This window comes from Anas platyrhynchos, chromosome 1 (genome assembly GCF_047663525.1).
Source record: "Anas platyrhynchos isolate ZD024472 breed Pekin duck chromosome 1, IASCAAS_PekinDuck_T2T, whole genome shotgun sequence".
NCBI classification, from domain to species: domain Eukaryota; kingdom Metazoa; phylum Chordata; class Aves; order Anseriformes; family Anatidae; genus Anas; species Anas platyrhynchos.
The window spans coordinates 194989254-195014705 of record NC_092587.1 but is presented as its reverse complement, the minus strand read 5'-3'; the positions used below and the strand labels follow the sequence as shown (position 1 = coordinate 195014705).

The 25452-nt window shown below is 38.9% G+C and overlaps 1 long non-coding RNA gene across 1 annotated transcript; it reads left to right on the top strand.

The window, feature by feature from the left end:
• The first annotated feature begins 5957 nt into the window (after positions 1–5957).
• LOC119714626 (uncharacterized) lies at positions 5958–21879 on the top strand. The gene is made up of 3 exons (XR_005261983.2): positions 5958–6054; positions 6201–6265; positions 20088–21879. It is a non-coding gene; the product is annotated as an uncharacterized lncRNA (long non-coding RNA).
• Positions 21880–25452: the final 3573 nt, after the last annotated feature.

Below are 25452 nucleotides of genomic sequence, written 5' to 3'. Positions count from 1 at the left end.
TTCAGTTCCTTGTATGTACTGCAACTAGTGAAAGATAATTCTGATCTTTGTCTAGATGTCTAGATATTAAGGGAATACAAATCATATTATAAACAATAACAAGTAAAACTTGCAGTTTTTGGCTTTGAGGATTTTTTGGTGCTTGTTTCAAAAGCCAAATATTTTTATTTTGTCACTTTTTTTTTTTTTATGGATATGAAAGTCATTTTTTTCTGGAAGGAAAAATATTTTTTTGCAAATATCTGGTTTCTCTATGAAAATGAAAAAAAAAATAGCCTGGAGGAAATCTAGATTTTTTTTTTTTTTTTTTTTTTTTTAAGGTAGGATGTAGGGATGTAGGTGGGGATGCAAAGTATTGGGTTGGGTCATTTAGTTCAGCTTCTACAGGCTGGTTCTTAGCACTTCGGTGCTGAAACATCTTCAGGTGGGCTTCAGATGGGCTGCTTATGAAAGGACACATTGCTTTCTCTTCAATCTTCCCACGATGTTTGACCGAGATAAAGGCATAACATATGTTGAGGATACATGCCAGTAAGTTAAGAAACTGCAAGGAGAAGGAAGGGTTATGTAGACAGCAGAGAGGCTATAATCAGAAGGGCACTCTTTTAGGAAGGCTGTGTATTTAGGAACAAAGTTTAGAATTAAAGGAGATTTTTCACTGATACTGAGACAAAATATTACCATGCTTAGGAACTTTTCTTACTCTTTTGGAGAAATAGGATTTAATCATGAACAGTGGATTTTGAAAGGAAGAATAAGAGACTTAGTAACAAGTAAACCAATATGCCTTCTTTCTTATGTCCTTGGAATTAAATCTATGCAAAGATTTGTCTATTTGGCAAGCACCATTGATTATGCTTTTGTTTATTTGCTTACCTTTCCCCTAATGCATCAGAAGTGATCCATTTCACAGGGCTGTCTGAATATTTACCTTGCCACATGTCATGCTGTTCCTGAGACGTGGGGTTTGCTGATGTCCTTGACCTCTTTTAATAAGATTTTAAAAATACATTTTGGATGACATATATTTAAAGTGTTGGTTATATTTTCATGTATTGGAAGCAGTTTGGGGTAGATGTTCCCAGGACTACTACCTGTTATAGGGATTATAATACCTCTTTGCAGAACTAATACTTGTGATATTATAATCACATAATAGGTGATGTCCACTCTAAGCTACACAGAAATTGTGTGTGCTTCCCCTGGGCACGCAGCTTCCCCATTGACTTTCATCCATACTATCTTCAGCACTTCTGTAAAGGGAAAAAACAAAACAAAACAAAAAAAACTTTCTGCAGCCTGTACTGTCACTCTCACATGAACAGACAGATTTAAACGGGCCATGACAAGATGCTTCAGAAATACTGCATCTACTCATAGTCTTCAGAGGAAAGAAACAATTTTTGGCTGACAATTCATTTAATTATAAACACAGGACAATAAATTTTGTAGCAAGGATGTCCTGAACCACAGTAAAATGTTTCAGGTAACAAGCAGAGAAACTTGCCCCTGCTTCCAGTTTTATTAACAGTGTGGGTGTTTATTTCCCACCCTTTTCTTTCCAGGTCAGTAAATTCTGATAGAAGACCATTTACACTTCCTACAATCTGTGCTATCCAGTGCTATAAACCTTACAAATGAATGGGGCAAACCTTGGCTGCCTAGTTTTTCTGGGTCTTGCTGTTGCAGTACATCCATCTTATTTACTTGCTACCTCTCAAGAAGGCAATGAAGCATTGTGACTTCATGAGTGATATTAAAATATTCAGATAAATCCTTGTGACTGAGACTGATACCACCATGGATGCTGAGATCTGTCTTTCTGATATCTGCTGCAACTGGTTTCTCTGTTACTCTGCATCTGATAGAGTTATTTACAGTATGTGGAAGACATTCTTAGATCAGAACATCTACTTTTGCACTATTCTGAAAAGTTTTAAGTGATTCAGTGAGATACAAGTGCAGTGGAGAGTTGGTGCTCCCATTTCTTTACCTTCCCCACTGGCAAAATGTATTTGGGAAATTGTGTAGGTCTTAAGAAGAGCTTCCTACCTATCATTACAAACCATAAATGTGAATTGCACTAAATATATCCCTGCCCATGGCAGAGGGATTGGAATTACATTATCTTTAAGGTCTCTTCCAACCCAAACCATTGTATGGTTCTATTTCATGATATGTATTGCCACTTTGGTTTGTAAATTTGCTACAAAAAATCATCAGTGCTTTCAAGTATGCCATCAAACTGGATAAATAGGAAACCTCTGCTTCAGTCAGCAGTACCACGTCTGAGAGTTCTACAGAGAGAGTTGTATAATCCTGAGAGAAAGAGAGAATTTAGCATTTCGGAAACCTACCCCTGACCACCTTTTTCCTGCACAGTTCAGTTGTTCAGTTGCATAAGTCTATAAGAATGCACTTCAGGTTCAAATACATAAGAACTTTTTTTTTTTTTTTTTTTGGAAAACTTCAATTACATATAATAGTGTTGGCACAAGTGAAGGGAAAACAAATTGTAAAAACTACTTGGAAATGAGCATAACCAGCTTTGGTAAAGAACATGTTTCATGTAACCAGATCTAGGTGCTACGGCACTTGGATGTACACAAGTCGATGTATGCAAGTCGATGGGGCCAGGTCGCTATCAGGGGAGGTCCCAGTCGACTGGCAGCTAGCAAACGTGACACCCATCTACAAGAAGGGCCAGAGGGTAGACCTGGGAAACTATAGGCCTGTCAGTTTGACCTCAGTGCCAGGGAAACTCATGGAGCAGATTATCTTGAGTGTCATCATGCGGCACTTACTGGGCAACCAGGTGATCAGGCCAAGTCAGTATGGGTTTATGAAAGGCAGGTCCTGCTTGATGAACCTGATCTCCTTCTATGACAAAGTGATGCGCTTGGTGGATGAGGGAAAGGCTGTGGATGTGGTCTACCTTGACTTCAGCAAGGCTTTTGACACCGTCTCCCACAGCATTCTCCTCAAGAAACTGGCTGCTCATGGCTTGGACTGGCGCACGCTTCGTTGGGTTAAAAACTGGCTGGATAGCCGGGCCCAAAGAGTTGTGGTGAATGGAGTCAAATCCAGCTGGAGGCAGGTCACTAGTGGCATTCCCCAGGGCTTGGTACTAGGGTCAGTCCTCTTTAATATCTTTATCAATGATCTGGATGAGGGGATCGAGTGCACCCTCAGTAAGTTTGCAGATGACACCAAGTTAGGTGCATGTGTCGATCTGCTCGAGGGTAGGAAGGCTCTGCAGGAGGATCTGGATAGGCTGGACCAATGGGCTGAGGTCAACTGCATGAAGTTCAACAAGGCCAAGTGCCGGGTCCTGCACCTGGGATGCAACAACCCCAAGCAGAGCTACAGGCTGAGAGAGGAGTGGTTGGAAAGCAGCCATGCAGAGAAGGACCTGGGAGTATTGGTTGACAGTCAGTTGATTATGAGCCAGCAGTGTGCTCAGGTGGCCAAGAAGGCCAACGGCATCCTGGCTTGCATAAGAAACAGTGTTACCAGCAGGGATAGGGAAGTGATCGTCCCCCTGTACTCGGCTCTGGTGAGGGCTCACCTCGAGTACCGTGTTCAGTTTTGGGCCCCTCGCTACAAGAATGACATGGAGGTGCTTGAGCAAGTCCAGAGAAGGACAACGAAGCTGGTGAGGGGCCTGGAGAACAAGTCCTACGAGGAGAGGCTGAGGGAGCTGGGCTTGTTCAGCCTGGAGAAAAAGAGGCTCAGGGGCGACCTTATTGCTCTTTATAAGTACCTTAAAGGAGGCTGTAGAGAGGTGGGGGTTGATCTATTCTCCCAAGTGCCTGGTGACAGGACGAGGGGGAATGGGCTTAAGTTGCGCAAGGGGAGTTTAAGGTTGAATGTTAGGAAGAACTTCTTTACTGAGAAGGTTGTGAGGCATTGGAATGGGCTGCCCAGGGAAGTGGTGGAGTCACCATCCCTGGAGATCTTTAAAAGGCGTTTAGATGTTGAACTTAGCGATATGGTTTAGTGGAGGACTTGTTAGTGTTAGGTCAGAGGTTGGACTCGATGATCTTGAGGTCTCTTCCTATCTAGACCATTCTGTGATTCTGTGATCAGATAGTCAGAAGTCTCTCATTTAGTCAGATGATTAAGACTAGGCCTCTCCCCAGAGCAAGTTTTTCAATTACAGCCAGTGAGTACAGACTGTGGAAATCCTGTTTATCCCATCAAACACCTGGATTGCTTTTTGTGGTCAGAGTGCTGAAAGCATTAATTTTTCTCCAGCTGGTTGATGGCAAATAGTAATACACACATGCCAAAGCTGGCACACTGTACTGCCAGTCATCAGGTTGTATGCTTGTTGTACGGCCATGAAGTGGTGCTGGATTTCACAGAATCACAGAATCATGCTTCAATGTCATCTAAATTTTATAACCAGTTCTTCAGCTCCACAGGCCAGATTTTAGAAATAAATTGTTGTGATCTACTATAGTGGGTTTATGTGGCAAGGTTTTGGTAGTGGTGGGCCATAGGATTATTCTGCAAGAAGAATCCAGAAGCCGCCCCACGTTAGGTAAGGGACCCACTGCTGATCAGAGCTGAGCCAATTAAGTGATGTTGTTTGCACCTCTGTGAGGACATGTTTAAGAAAGGGAATAAAAAACCTGCTGCTACACAACAGCTGGGAGAGAGAGAGAGGAGTGAGAAACAGCCCTGCAGCCCCCAGTGTGAGTGCAACAAGATGGCAGGAGGTGCTCCAGGCACGCAGCACAAGTTCCCCTGCAGCCTGTGGAAAGACCCCTGGTGGAGCAGGCTGTCCCCCTGCAGCCCATGGGTCCCACATGGAGCAGATCTCCACGCTGCAGCCCCCCCATGGGTGGAGGAGCCCCCAGTGGAGCAGGTGGATGTGGCCTGGAGGAGGCTGCAGCCCATGGAGAGCCCCCACAGGAGCAGGCCCCGGGCCGGAGCTGCAGCCCGTGAAGAGGAGCCCACGCAGGAGCAGGGGGTCTGGGGGGAGCTGTCACCCACCCGTGCTGGAGCAGTTTGCTCCCGGGGGATGGACCCTGTGGTACGGAGGTGTGTTGGAGCAGTTCTTGAAGAGCTTCAGCCTGTGGGCAGCCCCCGCAGGCTCAGTTTGGGAAGGACGGCATCCTGTGGAGGGGACACCACATGGAGCAGGGGCAGAGTGGCTGAGAAGGAGCAGCAGAGACAAAGTGCTATGAACTGACCCAGCCCCTACTCCCTGTCCCCTGCACCACTCAGGGGGAGGAGGTGGAAAAGGGTGGATGGGGGAAAGTGGTTTTGATTTCTTTCCTTTGTTTTTCACTTCTCTAGCTTGTTAGTAATAGGCTATAAATCTTACTGTCTCCCTACTCTGAGTCTGTTTTGCACATCATGATAATTGTTGAGTGACGTCCACGTCCTTGTCTCAACCCTTGAGCCCTTTTCATTGTATTTTCTCCCCCTTTCCTTTTCAGGAGGGGGAGTGAGAGAACAGCTGTGGTTGAGCTTGGCTGCCCACCTGTGTAAAACCACCATATCTTCTGAGGAAGAGGTTAATGTAGAAACTACAAGCCTTCTTTGACTGATGGTTCTCACCCTGGTCTTTACATATGATCTGGCCCCACTTATGTGCTTTTCTCATGCACTGTGAAAATGACCTTCCACAACAACTGTCAGGGGTAACTCATACAAGAAATGCCCTCACACAAAACATATAGCAAAATAACAAATTAATAACCAACAAATAAACATTTAAACAATAAAGGTCCAGTTCTCAAACTTCAAGAGTTTGCTCTAGTACAAAGGTACAAAAAATCTGGCTTAAGAATCTATGCAAACACATGTTAAGTAGACATGGAGACCTAATTCAGCACTTAGCGAATGATGATATTACTCTCCTGCAGTTTTGAACATGACATGGATTTCCCTCAAAATGATGAGTATCTGCTAGGGTCTTTAGGCTGGATGTGGATCTCACAGTTTGCCTTTTTCTTGCTGTGCTTTCAGGTTTGCTGTCTCTACTTCTGCTCTCAAGTCACAGGGAAGGATTTTCAAGAAGGCACTTGAATGTACTTGAAGGTAAGCTTAAATTTAAAATTTAAGCCTTCTTTCTAGAATTGCAGTCTTAGACTGGCTTTCATGAGTCTGTGAAGTAAGGATGGGATTTATGTTCTATAATTTTAGCCACTTAACCACTTTTAAGGCTCTCTTTTTATTTCATCAAGGTATTTCCAGGGAGCTTCCTTCTTGTCTGAGAATACATGACTGTGACAGATACATTACTCTCCAGGTATGTTGTTCTCTCCATTTGCAACTTAAAGCATGATGATAACTATTCTACACTACGTGAGTCTTAAGTTTTTGATGGATAAAATTAGGTGAGATCAAACCAACCACAAACATGTGATCTAAAACACTTTAAAGTTGGCAGGGAGTTTTCTATGGACTGCACAAGGCTTTGGATCATCCCCTTGGAAACACTCAGAAACCTGCATTTGAACTCTGCATGATCTTGGGTTAAAAATTGCCAGAGTGATTCAAAAGGTTCCAAAAGGAAAATACTATTTTGTGAAGCACTTATAATAAGGTTTGTCCTTGCATCTAACCTTCCCAGCTTCATTTACCTGTCCTATTATAGGTTGTTTGACTAACTTTTATCAGGTATCGCATTTTGTGTGCATATTGTTCCTGGTGTTTGTTTGTCTGTTTAATGTCCCCTAAAACCTTTATAAAATCAGGTTGTTGCATCTCACGAGGCTGAGAAAATACATGACCAGTGAAGAGACATCATTGTAATACAGAAGGTTGCATTTTGTTTATTGGTTTGCTTTTAAAACATCTTTGTGTTTTGTTGAGGGTCAGAGGCATATCTGGATATTAGACGATGTGCCATTAGATGATGGCAACATGCCTTGCCCTTTGGTTTGCTGAGCTGGGACTTACTATTGCTCTGCTTTGTTACTTACTATTGTATCTTAGGCTGTAAACTCTTCAGGAAGAATAGGTTTTATATATTTATATATATATTTGACAGTAAAACATTTGCAGTGCAGTATCTTTGTACAGGCTGAGGGCACATTATGTTATTATCTATAAATAAAAATAATAAATCTAAGGCAATAATAATGTTATTACAGGGTAATTTATCTACAAATAGGATAATACTTTTTTCCTAGTATCTAACTTTAATCCTGCAAACATTTTAACACATTTATCATTACAACACTCTTTTGACATCCATGTAGTGTGGTTATTCTCATTTTACAGATAAGAAACAGAGAACATAGAGAATAATAAGAATAGCAGCAGTGTCAACATTCAGATACCTAATTTAGCTATCTAGTATTCCTAAGTTTTGCCTTTATTCAGAGAAAGGAAATGAAATTCCTCAAGGTGATTCAGAGGAACCGTTTTAGATTGTTATTCTGAGCTATACTTTTGGAAAGCCTCGTTGTTTTGAGCTGTCCTTTTTGGAAGGCCTACCTTTATGTAGGTTTCCAAAGGGCTGAAACTGACTAAGAGCAAGAAAGAAAAGGTTGCTGAATCTCAGAGGATGATCATACAATCTGTTTATTCCATATCCACTGTTTCAACGGGTTTTGCTCTGCTCTGGTGGTCTGCATCAGTAACCCCATATTGGATAGAGTCAACTTCATGGAGCTTCCAAATTTCTGTTTTTGCTTCATCTCCATCAATAGTGTTTTGAACCCTCATATTTTAAGGCCCAGTTTAAATTGTGTAATGCAGAAAGCTCTGTGTGTGCTGTATAACAACACAGATGTTGTTTCCTGCCTCTTTTGAAATTGTCTGTCACTCAGTTTGTAGCCAGATCTGAAGACAATACTGTATGTAATGATGATAAGCTGGTTTTTATACTACATTTTCTCCCTTTACATGTATTTGAAATCAGGAACACCTATGTGTGATAATTAAGAAGCTTCTTCTACTAAAAAAATATTAAAAAAAAATCAAATATTTTAAAGAGAATCTACTTCATCATGCAAAATCTGCTTTATGGTGTAAACAGCATGAAGAATCTACCACACTTAGATCTTTTGTCCTAATGACAAATTTACATTTCAGCTTTCCATCACTGAGATAAATAAGAATACCCCCAAAAAACAGTGTATATTAAAGGAGGTATTTAAAATACCATTCATTTTTAAAAAGTAACAGCAGTAGTGTTTTAAGACAGACAAATAAAACAAAAGGGAAATGAAGAGATGATAAAAATGTGATATTAAGGAGAGAAATAAGAAGCAGAAAGTCAGATAAATAATTTTTGGGGTGAAACTCAGTGAAACAAAGTCTGCCTGAGATTTTCTTTTCCACTAAGAAAGAAGAGTATTCATCCACCTACATGTGCAAGAGCCAAAGAAAATATAAGGAGGCATGCCAGGTATACATCATGCTAGCAAGATGCAGATAAGATTGGGAAGGAGTACAAATTCTACTTTTGCAAAGAGGAATATGATGAGATGCAACAAAACAGATCCTCCTCAGAAAAGTAAGAAGCATTATATCCTTATGAATCTTAGTCTAGCCAGGTGACAGCATGGATTCAAGGAAAAAATCAAATCCTCTCTTTTGTATGATTACTCTACCTAGCTTTCCCTAATTCAGTTTAAGATGAAATGCAGGAGGTAAATGAACTGAGACACCTGAACAACTACATGAAAAAAATAAGCTTGGTTTTGTTGTGAAATCATGGAAATCCATCAAACTGGATCACTAACCTGGTCAGATATAATCAAATATAATCAGGAAGGGCTATAAAATTCTCTAAGAGATGATGGATTTGTTGAAAGAATGAAGATGTAACTAGATTAACAGCATTGTAACTTCTCAGATTTGAGAAGATCTTTGTAATTAGGTGCAACTATGTTAAAATTCCTGCCATTCCTCAAGAAATTATTGCTTCTTTCTCAGCTAAGATACCACATCTCTAGTAGACTGGTGTTAGAATAGCAGCAGATGGAAATATAGTGCTGTGATCAAATGATTTGATGTTTTCTTTTTAGCAGTGAACACAAGAGAAGTATTTGAGGTAAATATTTTCTTTCTTCTTTATAGGCTCATTTAGGACCAAAGTTGTTTAGAATAACTGTGAAAAATTCATTGGTTTGATCAGTGGCAAATCAACTTGCAGATGTATCCTGATACATCTATAAGAAGATGCTATAAGCATACCCTCAGGTTGGCTCAAGCTTTATGGCTTTTTATGATTGATGTAAACTTATGTGACAGGTGTAATGTGTTGTACATAATGGGACTCAGTGAATCTTTTGGGTATTTTGTGACTTGGTAACTTTCTGTTCATAGAAATTAATTTTGCGTGTGGAGTTCAGTCTCTGTAAAGCTAACATCAACGGAGGTAGAACAGGGACTCCAAAAGTCTCTGAATTCACCATTTCCCTGAATGCAAATCAGATGACTATTTAATTTATCTTCATTCATATGGAAAAAAGGTGGAAGAGAAGGGTTATGTTTTTAAACAAAGAGCTAGAAGATACCAGCATTTTTAAATAAAGAGTAGAAGATACCAGCAGGTGCACCACAAAACCAATGTAAAATTAAATGAAATACAAGCCAATGACAGAATGTTGTAATTGTCAAGGTTCCTAAAACCTCCTGTTTTGTCTCCTCATATTTTCTTTTTTTTTTTTTTTTTCATTTTTGTCTGCCTTCAGCAGATAACAAAATTGCAAATTAAACCCCTTAGCAGCTGATGTTTACAGACTTTATTATCAAGCTCATAGTAAGGGTCCCATACAAACACTTTGCTGCAATACCAATTTAGAATTGCAATTCCTCTTTTAGAATACATTCAGGCAATTAACAGACCAAAGATCATATGAGAAGCCTGCAATCTTAATGGAAGAATTTTCTGGGTTTTATTACAGGACTGCAATGTATTGTTTTTAATTATTTGCTAAAAATAAATTACTTTTGTTCATTTTTTTCTGCAACTGTAGTTTATTCAGCAACACTACCACCATGTTTTTCATGTTCTTAAAGTTACAGTTCTGTTTCCCTACTTGTAAGGGATTGTAGTCCACTCTTTGTGTCACCAAATAAATTTCAGGACATTAGCAAAGGCTCAGTGTCAACAGAAGTGTCCCAATTTATCTCATATCATTTGAGTGGATGTATGAATGATTTGCTCCAATAGCTTGAGAATCTAAAAGGAATATGCAAGCAGGCCTTGGATCAAGGCTGTCACAGGTGAGGAAGTGTTAGCTTGAGATGTGGTCCTACAATAACAGTGCTTCTCTGCTTTGGCATAAATGATGTGCTTGTACTCCCCTAACATTTTACTGTCTTTGGAATTGGGCTTTGAGCTTATCTTGATATTTATCTTGACAGACAAATGAGGATGTAGGTCAGTGTTAGGCATTGCTATCTCTTTCTGACTTGAGTCATGAGTCAGAGTGAGGTATGGAGCAAATACTTTGAGTCTGGAAGCATTTGTGCAGCATGTGACTAGGAGACTCCCCTGAAAGCCCAAAGCAAAAATGTGTTGTGAGTGCTGACAGGTTGGCAGCTTACTGGTAGAGGCTGAGGAATAGAGAATCCTGGAGAAATGAAATAACACCTCAGCAGAAAGCAAGAAAAACCCACTTCAGAATGACTGTTCGTGAAATTCAGCTCTGGATATTCAGCTCTCTTGTATTTTGGGTTTAATGTGAAAGTGTCAAAGCTTCTCATAGAGTCACTGATGGATCATTTGCTTCATACTCAATAGATCCCACTGGGCTGTCAGGCTGATACTACAGTAGATAGCAAGAGGCTGACATGCAAATCATTATCTTGGCTCCATTAACTGGACTGATGAGAAGAGAGAATCAGGAAGGTAAATGTGCAAGAACTCTTGGGTTGAGATAAAGACAGCTTAGTAGGAAAAGCAAAAGCCATGCACTCAGGCAAAGCAAACCAAAGAATACATTGACTGCTTCCCATCTGCAGGCAGGTGTTCAGCCACCTCCAGGAAAGCAGGGCTCATCACATGTAATGGTTCCTTTGGAAGACATATGCCATCCCTCCAAATGTCCTCACCTTCCTTCCTCTTTAACCCAGCTGTTATTGTTGAGCATGATGCCATGTGTTGTGGGACATCCCTTTGGCCAACCTGGGTCAGTTCCTGGCTGTGTCCCCTCCCAGTTCCTTGTGCACCCCCAGGTACCTCGCTGGCAGGGCACCACCAGGAGCTGAGCAGTCCTTGGGTCCTTTGCAACAGTCCTCTGCTCCATACCTTGGGTATGAACCCTGCTTTGCAACAACTAAAATAGTGTGTTATCACCGCTATTGTTATCAAAAATCCAAAACACAGCATGTGTGAGCCTTCATGTGAGCCTTTACAAATAAAATTAATTCTGTCCCAGCCAAAATCATGATACATAGCCAGTTAGGATGCCCAGTAGTATCTAAGGCCTTCTGTTGAGGCTGGCAGGTATGAAACAGCACCTATGGCAAGTCCAGAGCTTTCCTCTAGAGCTATTTGGGGGCTGGGTAAGATGCCCTCATGTTTCTGATGTGACTTTGGGTACCTGAGTATGGGTAACTAAATTGTTCTGTGTTTTTTTTATTATATCAGTAGCTCAGAGAAGAATCATAGAATCACAGAATTTCTAGGTTGGAAGAGACCTCAAGATCATCGAGTCCAACCTCTGACCTAACACTAACAAGTCCTCCACTAAACCATATCCCTAAGCTCTTCATCTAAACGTCTTTTGAAGACTTCCAGGGATGGTGACTCCACCACCTCCCTGGGCAGCCTGTTCCAGTGTCTAACAACCCTTTCAGTAAAGAAGTTCTTCCTAACATCTAACCTAAAACTCCCCTGGTGCAACTTAAGCCCATTCCCCCTCATCCTGTCACCCGGCACGTGGGAGAACTGGCCAACCCCCACCTCACTACAGCCTCCTTTTAGGTACCTGTAGAGAGCAATAAGGTCACCCCTGAGCCTCCTTTTCTCCAGGCTGAACAAGCCCAGCTCCCTCAGCCTCTTCTCATAGGACTTGTTCTCCAGGCCCCTCACCAGCTTCGTCGCCCTTCTCTGGACCCGCTCAAGCACCTCCATGTCCTTCTTGTAGCGAGGGCCCCAAAACTGAACACGGTACTCGAGGTGCGGCCTCACCAGAGCCGAGTACAGGGGGACGATCACCTCCCTAGCCCTGCTGGTCACAGTGTTTCTGATACAAGCCAGGATGCCGTTGGCCTTCTTGGCCACCTGAGCACTCCACCATCACTCCCAGGTCCTTCTCTGCCTGGCAGAATTGCACATGCACACACCTGTGTATTCAGCCTGAATTTCTTGAACTTCTTACCCAATACCTCTGTGTTTAAATCTTTCAAGTAAGAGAAATATTTGGTTCAATCCCTTGAGACCCAGTTCGGGGTGTAGGTTTGAGAGTCAGATTCTGAGAGCTACACCCTGGGAGCTACAGCCTGGGAGCTACACTGGTTTATACAAATTATTACATATTTCTTGAACCAGTGAGAAATATGAGAAGTGATAGATTCTGCAGTCCCCCAGATGTGACATGCCCCTCTAGGATGATGGAAACTGTAGTTCAGTCCTCTGCTCCAATTAATTTATTAGAAGTGACCCAAGTTGGCACAGTTTGTTTTAAAAACATGCAGAAACAATGTAGTGGGAATGCAGACATGAACTGGTGTTTCTGATGAGCTGAAGGCAGATCAAAATACAGTTTGACTGATTACTCCATTGGTTCTGTCAATAAAATAGTGATTGATAGGTTAATTGATGTGTTATGAGCACAACCGTTGATGCAAGTTCTCTCTTTTGGAACTATTTGTTTTTTTTTTTCTTTCTGCCAACAAACTGTCTCATCTAATTATATCTAGAGTAGAAGTGCTGTATGAAATTTACCTGCTTTAATGCTCTGCATTTTTATTTTGTATATTTATTTCCAGATAGTTTATGGTATATTACATCTGAATTGGGGCACTTGAAAATCCAGATTCTGATCACAGTACTTAGTGGGTAAATTTAAAGCAACTTCATTTGCATTCCTGTAGTTATTCTGCATTTGTTTTGGTGAAACCAGAAATTTGCTCATGTTTTAATTTTAATTAAAGGAAAGAAAGTCTATGCCATTTTTCTTTAATACGTGTTAAATGGGAGTTGATATTTTTTCATAAATGAAAAAAAAAAAGCACAAATTGATGTATTGTTGCCTACACAGCCCCTCCAATGTCATGAAGTGCTCCTGTGTAATTATTTTTCAGCAAGAAGTTTGGAATTTTTGTGCCTTGTATTATACATTGTTTCTATGGAGGCACTGCACTGTTTCAGCATCTTGTCTAAAAAGGAAAGAGAATATATTGATACGTAAGTCAGACTGCATTGGCTTGTATAAAGGAAATCTACACAATGAGGTTGACCTGCTTTTGTATCCCTTTTATTTTAGCAGTACCATGGCACCACCTTCGCTGCAAGATAATAAAACTCACAGTGTGATCCAGATTGTTCTTTAATGAAAGGATTCTCCCCACGCTTGGTTATAAGATTTGGCTAATGCAGGAGGAGGCTACAGCCAGCAAGGTCTTTCACATGTAATGTATAATTGATGCAGGATTTGACTGGCAGCAAAGACTCATCTTCTAAAGTTATTTTTATCAGCCCTTTCCTGAATGTGGTCTCTCTCATCTGGCTTACAGTTTAATGATGAAGAGTCTTTTGAGCAAAATCCTTATTTTATTAATGAGATCTTGCTTGATTTGACAAAATAATAATTCTTTCTTTAGAAAAAGCTGGTTGCTGCTTTTCGTTTGTGGCTGATCTGCCAACGTGGATATTTTCACTTATTAACACTGCAAATCTGGAATTATTTATTTGCTACTGTGTACAATGTCAAAGCAGTAGAAGAAGATTTTAACTTCCTTGAACTCACTTGTTCTCTTGTCTATGCACTACTGGAATTTTACTCATCAAATTTACATTGATGTAATTTAGAGTGAAAGGTATTCAGGAACTTGCAAGATTAGTTACCTACTCAGTGGTAAGCCCCAAATGAGGAAACAATCATCATCAATCCATATTTAATGATCTGAATACATATGTCAAATAGCTTTTGATAAAGTATTGATAAAGAAATGTTCTCTACTATTTAGAAGTATTGACTCTAATGATATTGTTACATTGAATACATGCACAAATTTCTCTTTAGCTAGTAAATTTACAAGAAGATTTGAAAAAAAAGGAAAGCAAAGATTAGGAATCAGTTATGGTCCCCAATTTGGAACAGGAAATACAACATACTGGGGCGACAACTGAAAACAGACTGTGTGCTAGTTCAGCCAAATAACAGCTGTTTGGGGAGATTTGGGAAGTTTGGTTTCACTTGTTTACTGATGTTCATTTACTACACAATACAAATCTGTGTTCCAGAATAATCTTAAGCTGAATTTACTGTTTCTTCTGAATTACATATGTTTTGCTGTTCTTCTATATTGTAAATAATTCCACTCCAGTTACATCTGATGGGAAAAGATCTACAACTCAAAGGATTAGAAATTGCAGTTTTTTAAAGTGAGCACTAGTAAGAAAAATGAAAGTAACCTATCAACAGAGAAATAGTCCTCTGCTCTGGGAACATTGAAAAGACAAACTGAGCTTAGCAGTCTCATTATAACCTGCAGGGAAGACAGATTTCCACTATGGCACAAAAACCTATGTATGGACTTCTTAGAAATCCTCTAATCAGGTTGGATATAAGATGTTTTGGAGCACCATTGCAAAAGACAACATTTGAACTTTTGGGAAAGTAATAAGTACTTTTGGTGATAACATTCTCTGATGTTATCCATGTTGTCCTCATCACTTCCAGTGTCCCTCTAGGTCCTTCATACTGAGGTGGAGGGTATGGGGAGTCATCAACATCATTAATAGTTCTCTGGGAAGAGCATAAAGCTGATGGTGATGGTTTCTTCCTTGTTTTTCAGGTCATTTATGTATACTTGCCAGTGTGCTGTAGACCTTATTCTTTCTTCTGTTGTCTGCAAGCCCACATTGCATCTGAATTTGCTTCATATGGTTCATGTGTTTTACATGTGGATGGTCATTCTCTGTTTTTTGTTTGTTTGTTTGTTTGTTTGTTTTTTAACCTCTGTTTTTGCTCGGATCTCAGGGTGCACTATTTATAGTCCTGGCCCTGTGCTATCATCCCATGCCTGTGCTTTCATGCGCTCTATCACCTTATACATATCCTTCACTGAGTTTTATTTTGCCGTCATGGATAGCCCATTCTGCACAGAATAATTACTTGTGCTTTCTATTTATTAGTTACACATACACATATAACAATAAGCATTGCATTACACCATACTGGAAAGCTAAAAGGGAAGGTAAAATGGAAGTAATCGTAATGTGATTGTTGGACCATTTCCTTTACAGGTAAAAAAGCAACTATAAAGCTCCAGGCAGGCTAAGGCAAGGTCCAACAAGTCCTGAGGCTTTTGTTGTTACCGTAATACAAAGTCTACTGCTTCTTAGAAGCAAAGGCAGCACTATTACACCTTGCTATATGTCTTCACCTTTGCACAAGGCTTGTGCCCTCAGGGGCACTAGAGACCCTTCAGCATCTTGTCGTTTCTGCCTGTGCTTGGAAGCTCAAGGAGTGTAGCTCTGCAGCTGGTGATGCCTCCCTGCTTCCAGGGCTGCCTGCAGTGCACGCAGCTCCTGCCTGAACACTGCAGGCACAGCCTCTCCTCTGTCTCTCCATATGCTCAGGAGAACCAAATTTAATTGCCAGTTACAAGAAGCCTGAGTTAAGCCAAGCAAAATAAATGAAGAAAGCAGGTACAAGCTATTATTTCTTTCATTCCTTTGTCACTTGCACTGAGGGAGGGTGAACCCACAAGCTGGTCTGGTTTAATGTTCTTTCTCTTTTTATATAACTGAGCTCTGATTGCCTGATGCCTGATTAGCACTGAACAGGAGCAAATAACTGGTGAAAAAGGATGGTTGCTACAGTGCTGACTGCTAAAGCTGATCCTGATTAAAAAAAAAAAAAAAAGATTTTCTTTTTTTCTTTTATATAAATTACTGACTAGTGCAACTAGTGCACTGCAAAACCTCCTCCCATTTCTGTTGGTCATCAATCTGCTTTTTCTTTTGTTCCTTTTTTTCTTTCCTTCTATGAAGGTGTCCCTCCACCCCACTCCTGTTTTCCCTCAACACCTGTTTGGTTAAGTATCCATTTCCCTGAAGTTTTGAGATACGAATAGGAACTGACACTGTTAGTCCCTTGACAAAGGCATTACTAATGCCTGAAGAACTCCTGGCTATAGAGCTAAAATGAAAACAACAACAAAAAATATTTTTCCCCTTCTGTTGGAGATTTCAGTCCAAAACCGGAGAGAAGTTACATCAAAATAATTGTCCTGATGATTTAACAAATCAATAATAAGCTGATAATAAATGGTATTATTTCATTCAACTTGCAGTAGCTTTATTTGCAAAGACAGTTTTGCTAAAGAGTTGTTCTAAGATAGTAGCTCCTGATCCTGGTTTGGTATTGTCCAAAAGACTGACATTTATAATAGCTGGGATTTTCACTTCTTTTCCTATTACACTAAACCTTGTTATGTTTGTTCAGAGAGGGGATGCATTCTGCCTGTTAATGCAGAGCTATCTGGGGTGATCAAAATGTGGATATAACCAGCGAATGAAGTTTACTTGAGATCACAAACAGTAGGATCTTATCCTCTGGTAGCTATTTAAATAGGAGCACAACCTATAAATAAGCATTGCTCAACTGATGTGAGATGGCCTGCACCAGCTAGTATCAGGTGAGGAGAAGGAAAAATGAAGCCAGAATTACTTCCCATATGATATGACCAACAATGATGAAAAATATTGAGGCCCGAACTTTTTTGATCCTCGTCATTTTGGCTAAAAGTAGGAGAATGCACAAGGCACTGGGCACCCATCTTTGTATTCAAGCTTTTAATATGTGAAAAAGTAACAGAGTGAGTACGCACCGGTTACTCCAGAGATGAGTATGTGCCAGCTAAAAGTCTATGTTTTGAATTTGCTTTCTGTTTTTATCTGAATTAGAACATTTTCCCAGCACAGTGAAAGTAACCTTGATTTCCTGCAGGTCTTAACTTCCAAAGTTGCCAGAAAGCAACCTCAGTTTGGAAGAGTGGGCAGCAAAGATGTGTGAATGCCTTTGAAAACATGGAGCAACTGAATGTCTATCCCTGCTTACTCTTGCAGGGACAGTTCCATGTGCTCCTTGTTCATGAGTATCACCAAACAGCTAGGTCTCTGGGTGCAGCAGTTATGAAGCAGTAGCTTGGGTGCACATTCAGAAAGCAGATGGCTTTCACGTTAGGCAGTTGCTCAGCACTTCTGCAGATGAGGTTGATCAATGGTGTATCAGGCTGGACATCTGAAATTTCTCTTTTGGGAAAGCTAGTCTATTGCTTAATATCTGGTACTTTAAGTGACTAAAATATATCTATCTATATATATTTTTTTCAGCTTGGCTATACTGTTCTTTTTTAAGAAAATACATAATAATAAAGGTGTAAGTGGTTGTTCTTTGGTGCTTCCTATAATGTGTCAGTGCTTTCCAATTCAGTGTGTCATTGTGGTCACATATATTGTGTGTCTTGTTCTCTCTTTCTCTAAAGAAGAAAGATGAACATGTCTGAAATGGTTTTGTGCATTTTAAAAATTTATTTAGTGGTTTATTTTATTGCTGCTGCACTTAAATGCTTCTACAAAGTCAGGGTTTTGGTGGTCTAAATGTAGCTTCAATGAGTAAGTAAATACCTTCCTGATCCCAGAGAAACCACAGCCTAAACATTAAATGCAGGTAACAGAAAACAGGAAAAGGCAACTGACACTAAATAACATCAGTATTTTCTGTTTCTCAGCTACATCTGTGTTGCTGAACTCACTCTCAACAATCTGATATTTCATACAGTTTTCTCTTTTCTTGATTCCACTTGTAGTGGTTTATATCAGGCTTTTCTTTTACTACTGTAATCTGTATTGTTTATGCTATCTTCATTTTCTGTCAGCGTGGCTTCGTGTTCCTGCTTTGCTGTATTGTATTGCCATATAAATAACGAAGGAGGCGGCAGCTGTAGCAAAAACTGAGCTGTGCTGGGTTTTATGAATTTCTCTTGTGAAAATTAAAAATCATTTGACTTATATAAATTACTTTGCTGGAAGAAAATCCTGAAATGAAAGTGAGTCTTGCTGGTGCCTGGAAGGCAAGAGAAATGCACAGAATTTGGTGCAATTGTGCTAGGAATGTATCTTCTGTTCATTTCTGGAAGTATAAAGCACATAGTCAAACATCTCTTCACAGTTGCAGATTTATTTATCTTAACAATAAAAGGACAAAAAAAATAAAATAACACAAAACAAATTCAGGCACCAGGTGAAACAAAACAAGCCAAAAAATCAACATCAAGCCAAGGTTTTATCACACCATCATGAAAGATATACTCAAATAACTCATTGTAAATTACCGTGAATTAATCACTACGTTAGGAAGTTGTATCACAAAATAAGTCTCCAGGGTCTTTTTCTGTAACATGCTTTTATAGGAAAGTTTGGTTGGTGTTCCTGGGAGATGAGTGTTTGTTGTTTCTCATGACAAATCACTGGGGTAGATATCAGTGACTGGCTGAGCTGTTTTTGTTTAGTGATTTCAGTACTTGGGCATTATGATTATAGCAGAGAACTGCAGTACTTCAGAAAGCAAAGGGGATATTAAACTGTGGAGAAAGTAGAAGAAATGATGGGCCATCTGCTCTGCACACTTGACAGTACATTGTGGAGCCTGGTCAACTGTTATGAAAGGCAGAGGAGAAAATTTAAAGGAAATCACAGAGTCACAGAATCACAGAACTGTAGGGGTTGTAAGGGACCTCAACAGATCATCGGGTCCAACCCCCCTGCCAAAGCAGGTTCCTCAGAGCAGAAATAGGTGACTGGGCCTGAGATACGTACTTGTAATGTACAGAATGGGTTGAGGACCATAATCCTTGTGATGGTGAGATGTACCTGGGTCTCTCAGAGCTCATACCACCAGGCAGGACCACTCACACTCCTCAGCAGACACAAATGAGATATATCCTATATTATTGTCACTTTTGGTTACTTACGGTTCATCCTGATTCAGAACTCATTCACAGCCTTAAACTGGACCTCTTTAATTAAATAGAATAGTCTCCATAGCAGAGTAGTTAGGACACTCACCTAGATCTCCCCTTGGGTCTGACACAATTTATAATTCTTGTCTGTTCTCCATTTCGTGTGAAAATATTACAGTATTACTCTAAACTGAGCAAGTTGCCAATATCACCAGGTGGACATAAATGGGCAGTGGTGATGTAAACAAAAAGCATTAACAAGCCACGAGGTGCTCAGTGGCAAAGAGATATAATTGCATAGCTCCCTGAAAGTCTTGCCTTGATTTAACAGGGGTGGTTGCAAAGAATTATTGTTCAGGATGTGTCTTGTGTTTATTTCCTCATTAATGCTCTCCAGTTACTGGTTTCATTTTTATCATTCTATGCTTGCCTTTAGAAAATAAGCAAGTTGGAGCATAAAGTGGGAAGTGCTGCACAAAACTCCCCAAATGCTTACAACCTAAAAAAAGATGAAGAACCACGGTTTCTGTAGTAGTCCTGCATGCCATGCCAGCTTGTGCATTTTGAAACACACAGATGAAGTCTGGCCCATTTAAAACCAGTGAGATTTTTTTGTTGTGGAGCTCAGGGGCCAAAATATTACTCCAAATGTTTGAAATAGAGGCTGTAGAATTCATACTAATTGAGCCAGAAATGCCATTCTTTAAAAACTGATTGCAAAATATCTTGAAGCTTAGAATGTTTGTATACTTATTATCAAATGTTGTGAGAAAAATATAAGATAAATGAGATAAAAATTACAAGAACAGTGAGTTTTGAGTGAATAATCAGCCTTTTTCACCTAATCAATATCTCACCATCAAAAAAAGTATGTCTTTTGCATAAATCAGAAATTAAAAAAAAAAAAAAGATAACTTTTTAAACTTTTTTTTTTTTCATATATATATATGTTTTTTTTTTTTTTTCCCTAGGAAATGAATGAAGAGGTATGATATATCTTCCTTTAGCAAAAACCTATGTGAGAGGATTTGACTGGGTCCACAGAGAGATCAAATACTAAAAAGGCAATAAAGGGAGAACAATTGGAAGAAGCTGAATGAGTCACAGTGCAGTGCAGAATGATTTTCTTAATCTCCACCATATGTTTCTGTTAAATAACTCCTTATTTTGCTTTTTATGATACTGTGACAGGTCTTAAATTGTTAGTCTCTTTTCAGATTGTATGATAATTATAAGAAATGTGGCAGGATACACAAGTACTGCAAATGTAGATGCTGCAATTTTAATGTCTGTTACCAGCTCCAATCACACCTACATATGCTTTAGACACGAAACTAATCTTAATAATTTAAATGGTACTTGCATATATTAAGCTAAGCAAATTTATTCATACTTTGTGGAATGGGTCATTTTTACCAAACACCTAAAACCAAAATGGGAATATTAATATTTTCCAAGATATTTCATTGACAGTTTTAACTCAATTTTTCCATGTCTTTAAAATATGAATTTTAATATTATGGTGACATAAGAAAAATCAGATCTTCATATTTTTGGACTAACCCATTTAGTAACTATTTCTGTATTGCAACTGTATGTATTGAGCTTTCAGTCTTACAATAATAAAAACATGCCATCTTCTGTAGTATATGTTAGGTAGAGACATATGAGGAGTTTCATCTGCTTGCTGCTTAAATTTCAGTGCACACTGGCCAGAAGGTGGTGCTTTCAACCATAGATGTGCAAATTGGGAAAGAAAGTATGAATATGAGCTGTGTGAACAGTTTTCTGCAGTAAATAATAGAGGAAAGAAGAGATATCTGTGAATTTCACGCAGGAAAACACAGCCTAAAAATGAGCCACCACGGTATTAAATTAAAAAAAAAAAAAAAGAAAAGAAAAAGGAGTAGATGTAAAAAAGAGTCTTCTCTCCTTTTTGCTTTTTGTCATTTCGATTCAATTTACTGTCTAAATAAGATTTTCTTCTGATTACAAGGTAGTGGTAATAAAGGTTGGAAAGAAAAAGCTTCTACCTGTATCAGTGATGGATTTTTGCCTGACTGCAGAACCCCTGGTGGTCATGCTGCTCCCCAAGTTTGCTCTAAGAAGCAGCGTTAAGAAAGCAGAAGGCAAACTGAAGCTCCTACTCCTCCTTGAAATAGCTTGAATTTTTGGTTTGCACTGATAGTCTTTAAAACAAACACTGTGGGAAAGATGTTAGCTATTTTTCTGAAAAGTGTATTACAAGTGGAAGAGGTGATAATGACAAGTTTTTTCCTGCTAAAACCTTCTTGCTTTCTGTCCAGCCAGAAGAATAAGAAACATCCTACAGACGGATTCTGAGTGTCTAGGATTAAACATGCACTTATGCATGTACATCCAGTGTCTAGTTGGACACCTATTTACTGCTTCTCTGCTGCCTTCCAATGATTTTGGAAGATCTTAGGGAAATCCCTAGCCATTTAAAGCTTTTATGCTCTAATCCTGCACCTTCGCTATGCTTACAACTGTGCCATTTCACCTCTGACTAGTTTTATTGCCCTCAGCAGGCTTATTTGCATATGTAAAGTTTATTAACATACTTACCTAAATGTTTGCAAATTCAAGCCATGAAAATTATCTTCTAAAGGTTTGATTGGAAATTACACTCCTTTGATTAGAACTCTGTTCTTAGCTTTCATTAAATCTCAGTGGATTTGCTTGACCTCTGGCTGATCATCCTAATTATCAGCTCTCTTTTAATGTTAATTAAAGATTTGATGGGAGATACGATGTAACAGTAAAATGAAGTAAAATAAGGTTTGTAATACAATCCAGGTCAATATTTTTTTGTTAAAAGTTGACTATATTAATAAAAATTAAATGAAAGTTTACATGCACATCCATGTTTTATTTATCTTGATCAAGCAGTGTTTCTGCTTGTAAAACAACCATTTTAGCATCAGTAGCTAATAATTCTTCAGACTTAGCAGAATTAACTTTCTGTTCTAGTTCCTGTAAATCTCTTTGGATGAGGTCTTTCGTTGTGTTCTTAATGAACATGTTAAGGTTTTTAGTTCTGTTGATTGAAGCGAATTAGTTTTGGACTTTGCTAATTGGGGACAACTGTCAAATTCTTCTCCAGGGATGAACTGAAAACTAATAAAGATATGATATCTTTGGAAATGTTTGAAGGTTCTTAATCCTCAGGGTTCCTTTGTCATTGTCCTCAATGGAGAGAGTGATTTTTTTTTTCCTTTCAGAAGGATAGCAAAATCTTACATAATATTTAAACACTGCTTTAAAAAAAGTTTTGTATCTAAGTGGTGTATATTTTGCTTAGTGTGAATAGTAATCTACTGGAAAGTCACAAAGTCCTTTCTCTGACATTTTTTTTCAGGGGACGTTTTGCCTTAGAGCTTCAAACTAAGATGTATGGTAATAGAAACTTTGGCATTTCCTATTAGTATGGATAAAGAGATTATTGTTATAACGAGAGAGCTAAACAATGTTATCACTTTCTGAAGATTATATAGATTATTGAATTTATCTAATTCTTATTAGTTCCACACCTAGAGGATTTAAATTGATGGGATGCTTTGAAAAATACTTTAGATACAAGATGAAATGTGCTATGTTTTTTCTTTACCCAGAATAGCCCCAAAAGCTCTTTGGGGAAGATCCTTTATCTTTCCATTGGTATGTGCATGTACCTACATCATACTTGGGACTATTAATCAATAAATTCAAAACTGCACCACAGAATCTGAGTAATAAGAAAAGTCAAATGCAGACAAATCTACACCATGGATAAAATGAGACTTGTGAAGCCACTGCTGTGTAGCATGACTTACAGCAGAAATACTGCACTAGCTGTGTCTAAAAGAGCTCTGTTCTTTTTCCTCTTGTTAAAACTATGCCTGTTTATAAGAGATACTTCTGTCATAAGGAAGCATTACTCAGCTTTAATAATTCTTCTTCATATTAGTCCTCATCACTGTCCTGCTTCAGGCCGGAAAAACAAAGACCTCTTGAATCTGGCACAAAGATATTTCTACACAATGTAGAAAAAAACACAGTAAGCAGGTTCAACCCTATCCCTGGACGAGATTCAGTCTGCAAGCTCAGAAGTGGGCTGTATCAAAAGCATCAGAAAAACATCAGAAGCTAGCAGAACTAAATGAATTTACAGTAGCAGAGACAGAGCCCAGTATGCCTGGCATGGTCTGGTGAATATAGCTGACGAGCGGGGTAGCCATTTCAAGGATTTCAGCAGAACTGGTCTAGGATTTCCCAGAGAATACTGCAGATCAGAAAATAACCTTTTGATCAAAATCAACCATTTCACCCAAGAAATTTCATCCAGATGAAATTCTGGGCTAAGAAACAGAAAAAAAAATAGTTCTCAAAATGGAACACAGCATTTAATGTTGTTTTGTTTTGTTTTGTTTTGGAGATGTATTTTTGTATTACAAATGCTATACTTCTATCATACAACTTCAATCAAAAAATATCTTTTTGTTCAGTGTTTTGTTTCAGAATGCAACCTTTGGTGTGATTCATTGAATTTTTCCTAGTACTTTTTTTTTTTTTTTTCCCTGAAAAAAATAGAATTACCTTTGTTTTCATTAAGAAAAGAAATAGGTGCAGATTTTATATATACATGTACATATGTGTACATATATATGTTATAATCCCTTCCATGAATAGAAATATGATATTTCACACAACTCTGTTATTCTTGCTCCAAGAAGAAAGTTTCACTCAGGCGAAGACTCTCTCAGGGCCTCTCTTCACAGATAGGAAGAGGTTGAACCTGCTTTTGCTTCATAGGCTTTTGCTCCATATCAAAAGCACAGAGCTGTTTTCTTCAAGAAAACCTTTTGAGACAGGACAGTGGGACAATAAGTTATTGAGCATAATCTTGGTAGCTCCCAGCTCACCTTGCTGGTGATCCTAACTATCTAGGTAGGACAAATACTGCATCCCAGGTTTCCAAGCAGATGTGTCAGGGATGAAGTAAGTGCTGAGAGTTGAGGATGGGCATAAGAGGAGGAAAAGGAAACTTGTATAACGTTGGTATTGCATGTCAGTGCCTGGAAAGGTTAACTGTCACAGGAAAGAAAGGGGCTTTGTTGTTGTTGTTGCTGCTTTTTATTATTATTATTTTCTGTATTTGTTCTTTTTTTTCCAGTGAGAGGTGTTGGGAACTGAGATTTATAGTGTGAGAAGGAAGAAAACATTTGAATGAGTTAGTACTTTGGTACACATGTGAGTTATCGAAGGTGCCTGAAGGGACATTTTGCACTGCTCACTTCCTGGGGGTAAGTATCCCTGTTAGTTCTCCCATGGCCAGACAGCTGCTACTAAGGATGGTCTTCATCGATCAGCATCTCACATAGCCAGCTGTTGTAGTAAATGGATCCAGCTTCTCCCCTACCTTAAGGAGCATCCCCTTTCTGTTTTTCTCATCATTCATTAAATAATACCAGCTAGCTCTCTGTTGCAGTAGCTGGGGGATGGGAGAAAGCAGACATAATCCCCACTGCAAAGTGTTCACGATCTAAATAATCTATTTCAGTTTAGTGTGATAACAACACAACTGGCAGCAGCCGAGTAGTTCAGTGATGGTTATCAGCAGATATTCATCCACAGCCTTGTGGGATTGCACACTAAATGATTAATAATTCCCATTTAAAGGTAAAGTACGTTAACTGAGAAATAAGGATTTACTTAGCTTTTGCTGAGCATTAGTATAATTGAGCTAAAAATAAATAAATAAAGTTACAGGGCTGCAAGACAAGGGTTAGTTATGATTCTATTTCTAATTTACTGAGGATAAAGGACATTCTTTGGAGGAAAAACAAAACAAAACAAAACAAAAACAGAGAAAATAGGAATGTCATTTTAAAACTTGCTTGAATGACGGAAGTGGAAAATAGATTGGACCAAGGCAAAATGATTATTTATCCTTAAATACTACATTGAGACAGAGAGCTGGCACTTGTACCTATCAAATGTATTAAAGTCCTGGCAAGTTATTTATTTGATGCAATCAGCACAAATTGATACAAACACTTTTACAGTAAAGAAAACTATTCACCAATGAACATCATGTGAAATTACCTAGTGAAATAGTGAGGGGACAAGACAAGTGATTAAAGTGATATTTTTTGCACAGCACAAGGAAGCTTGTAAGGACAGACAGGAGGTAATTCACTGTCTTGTGGTCCATACTTGTCTGAATGGTGAATCATACAATTTATTCAAATGTGTTGTTGGAGCATTAGTACAAAGTTAATGATGTCCTGATCAGGAAAAATAATCAGTCATTTGTTATTTTGTCGCCATGTTCCA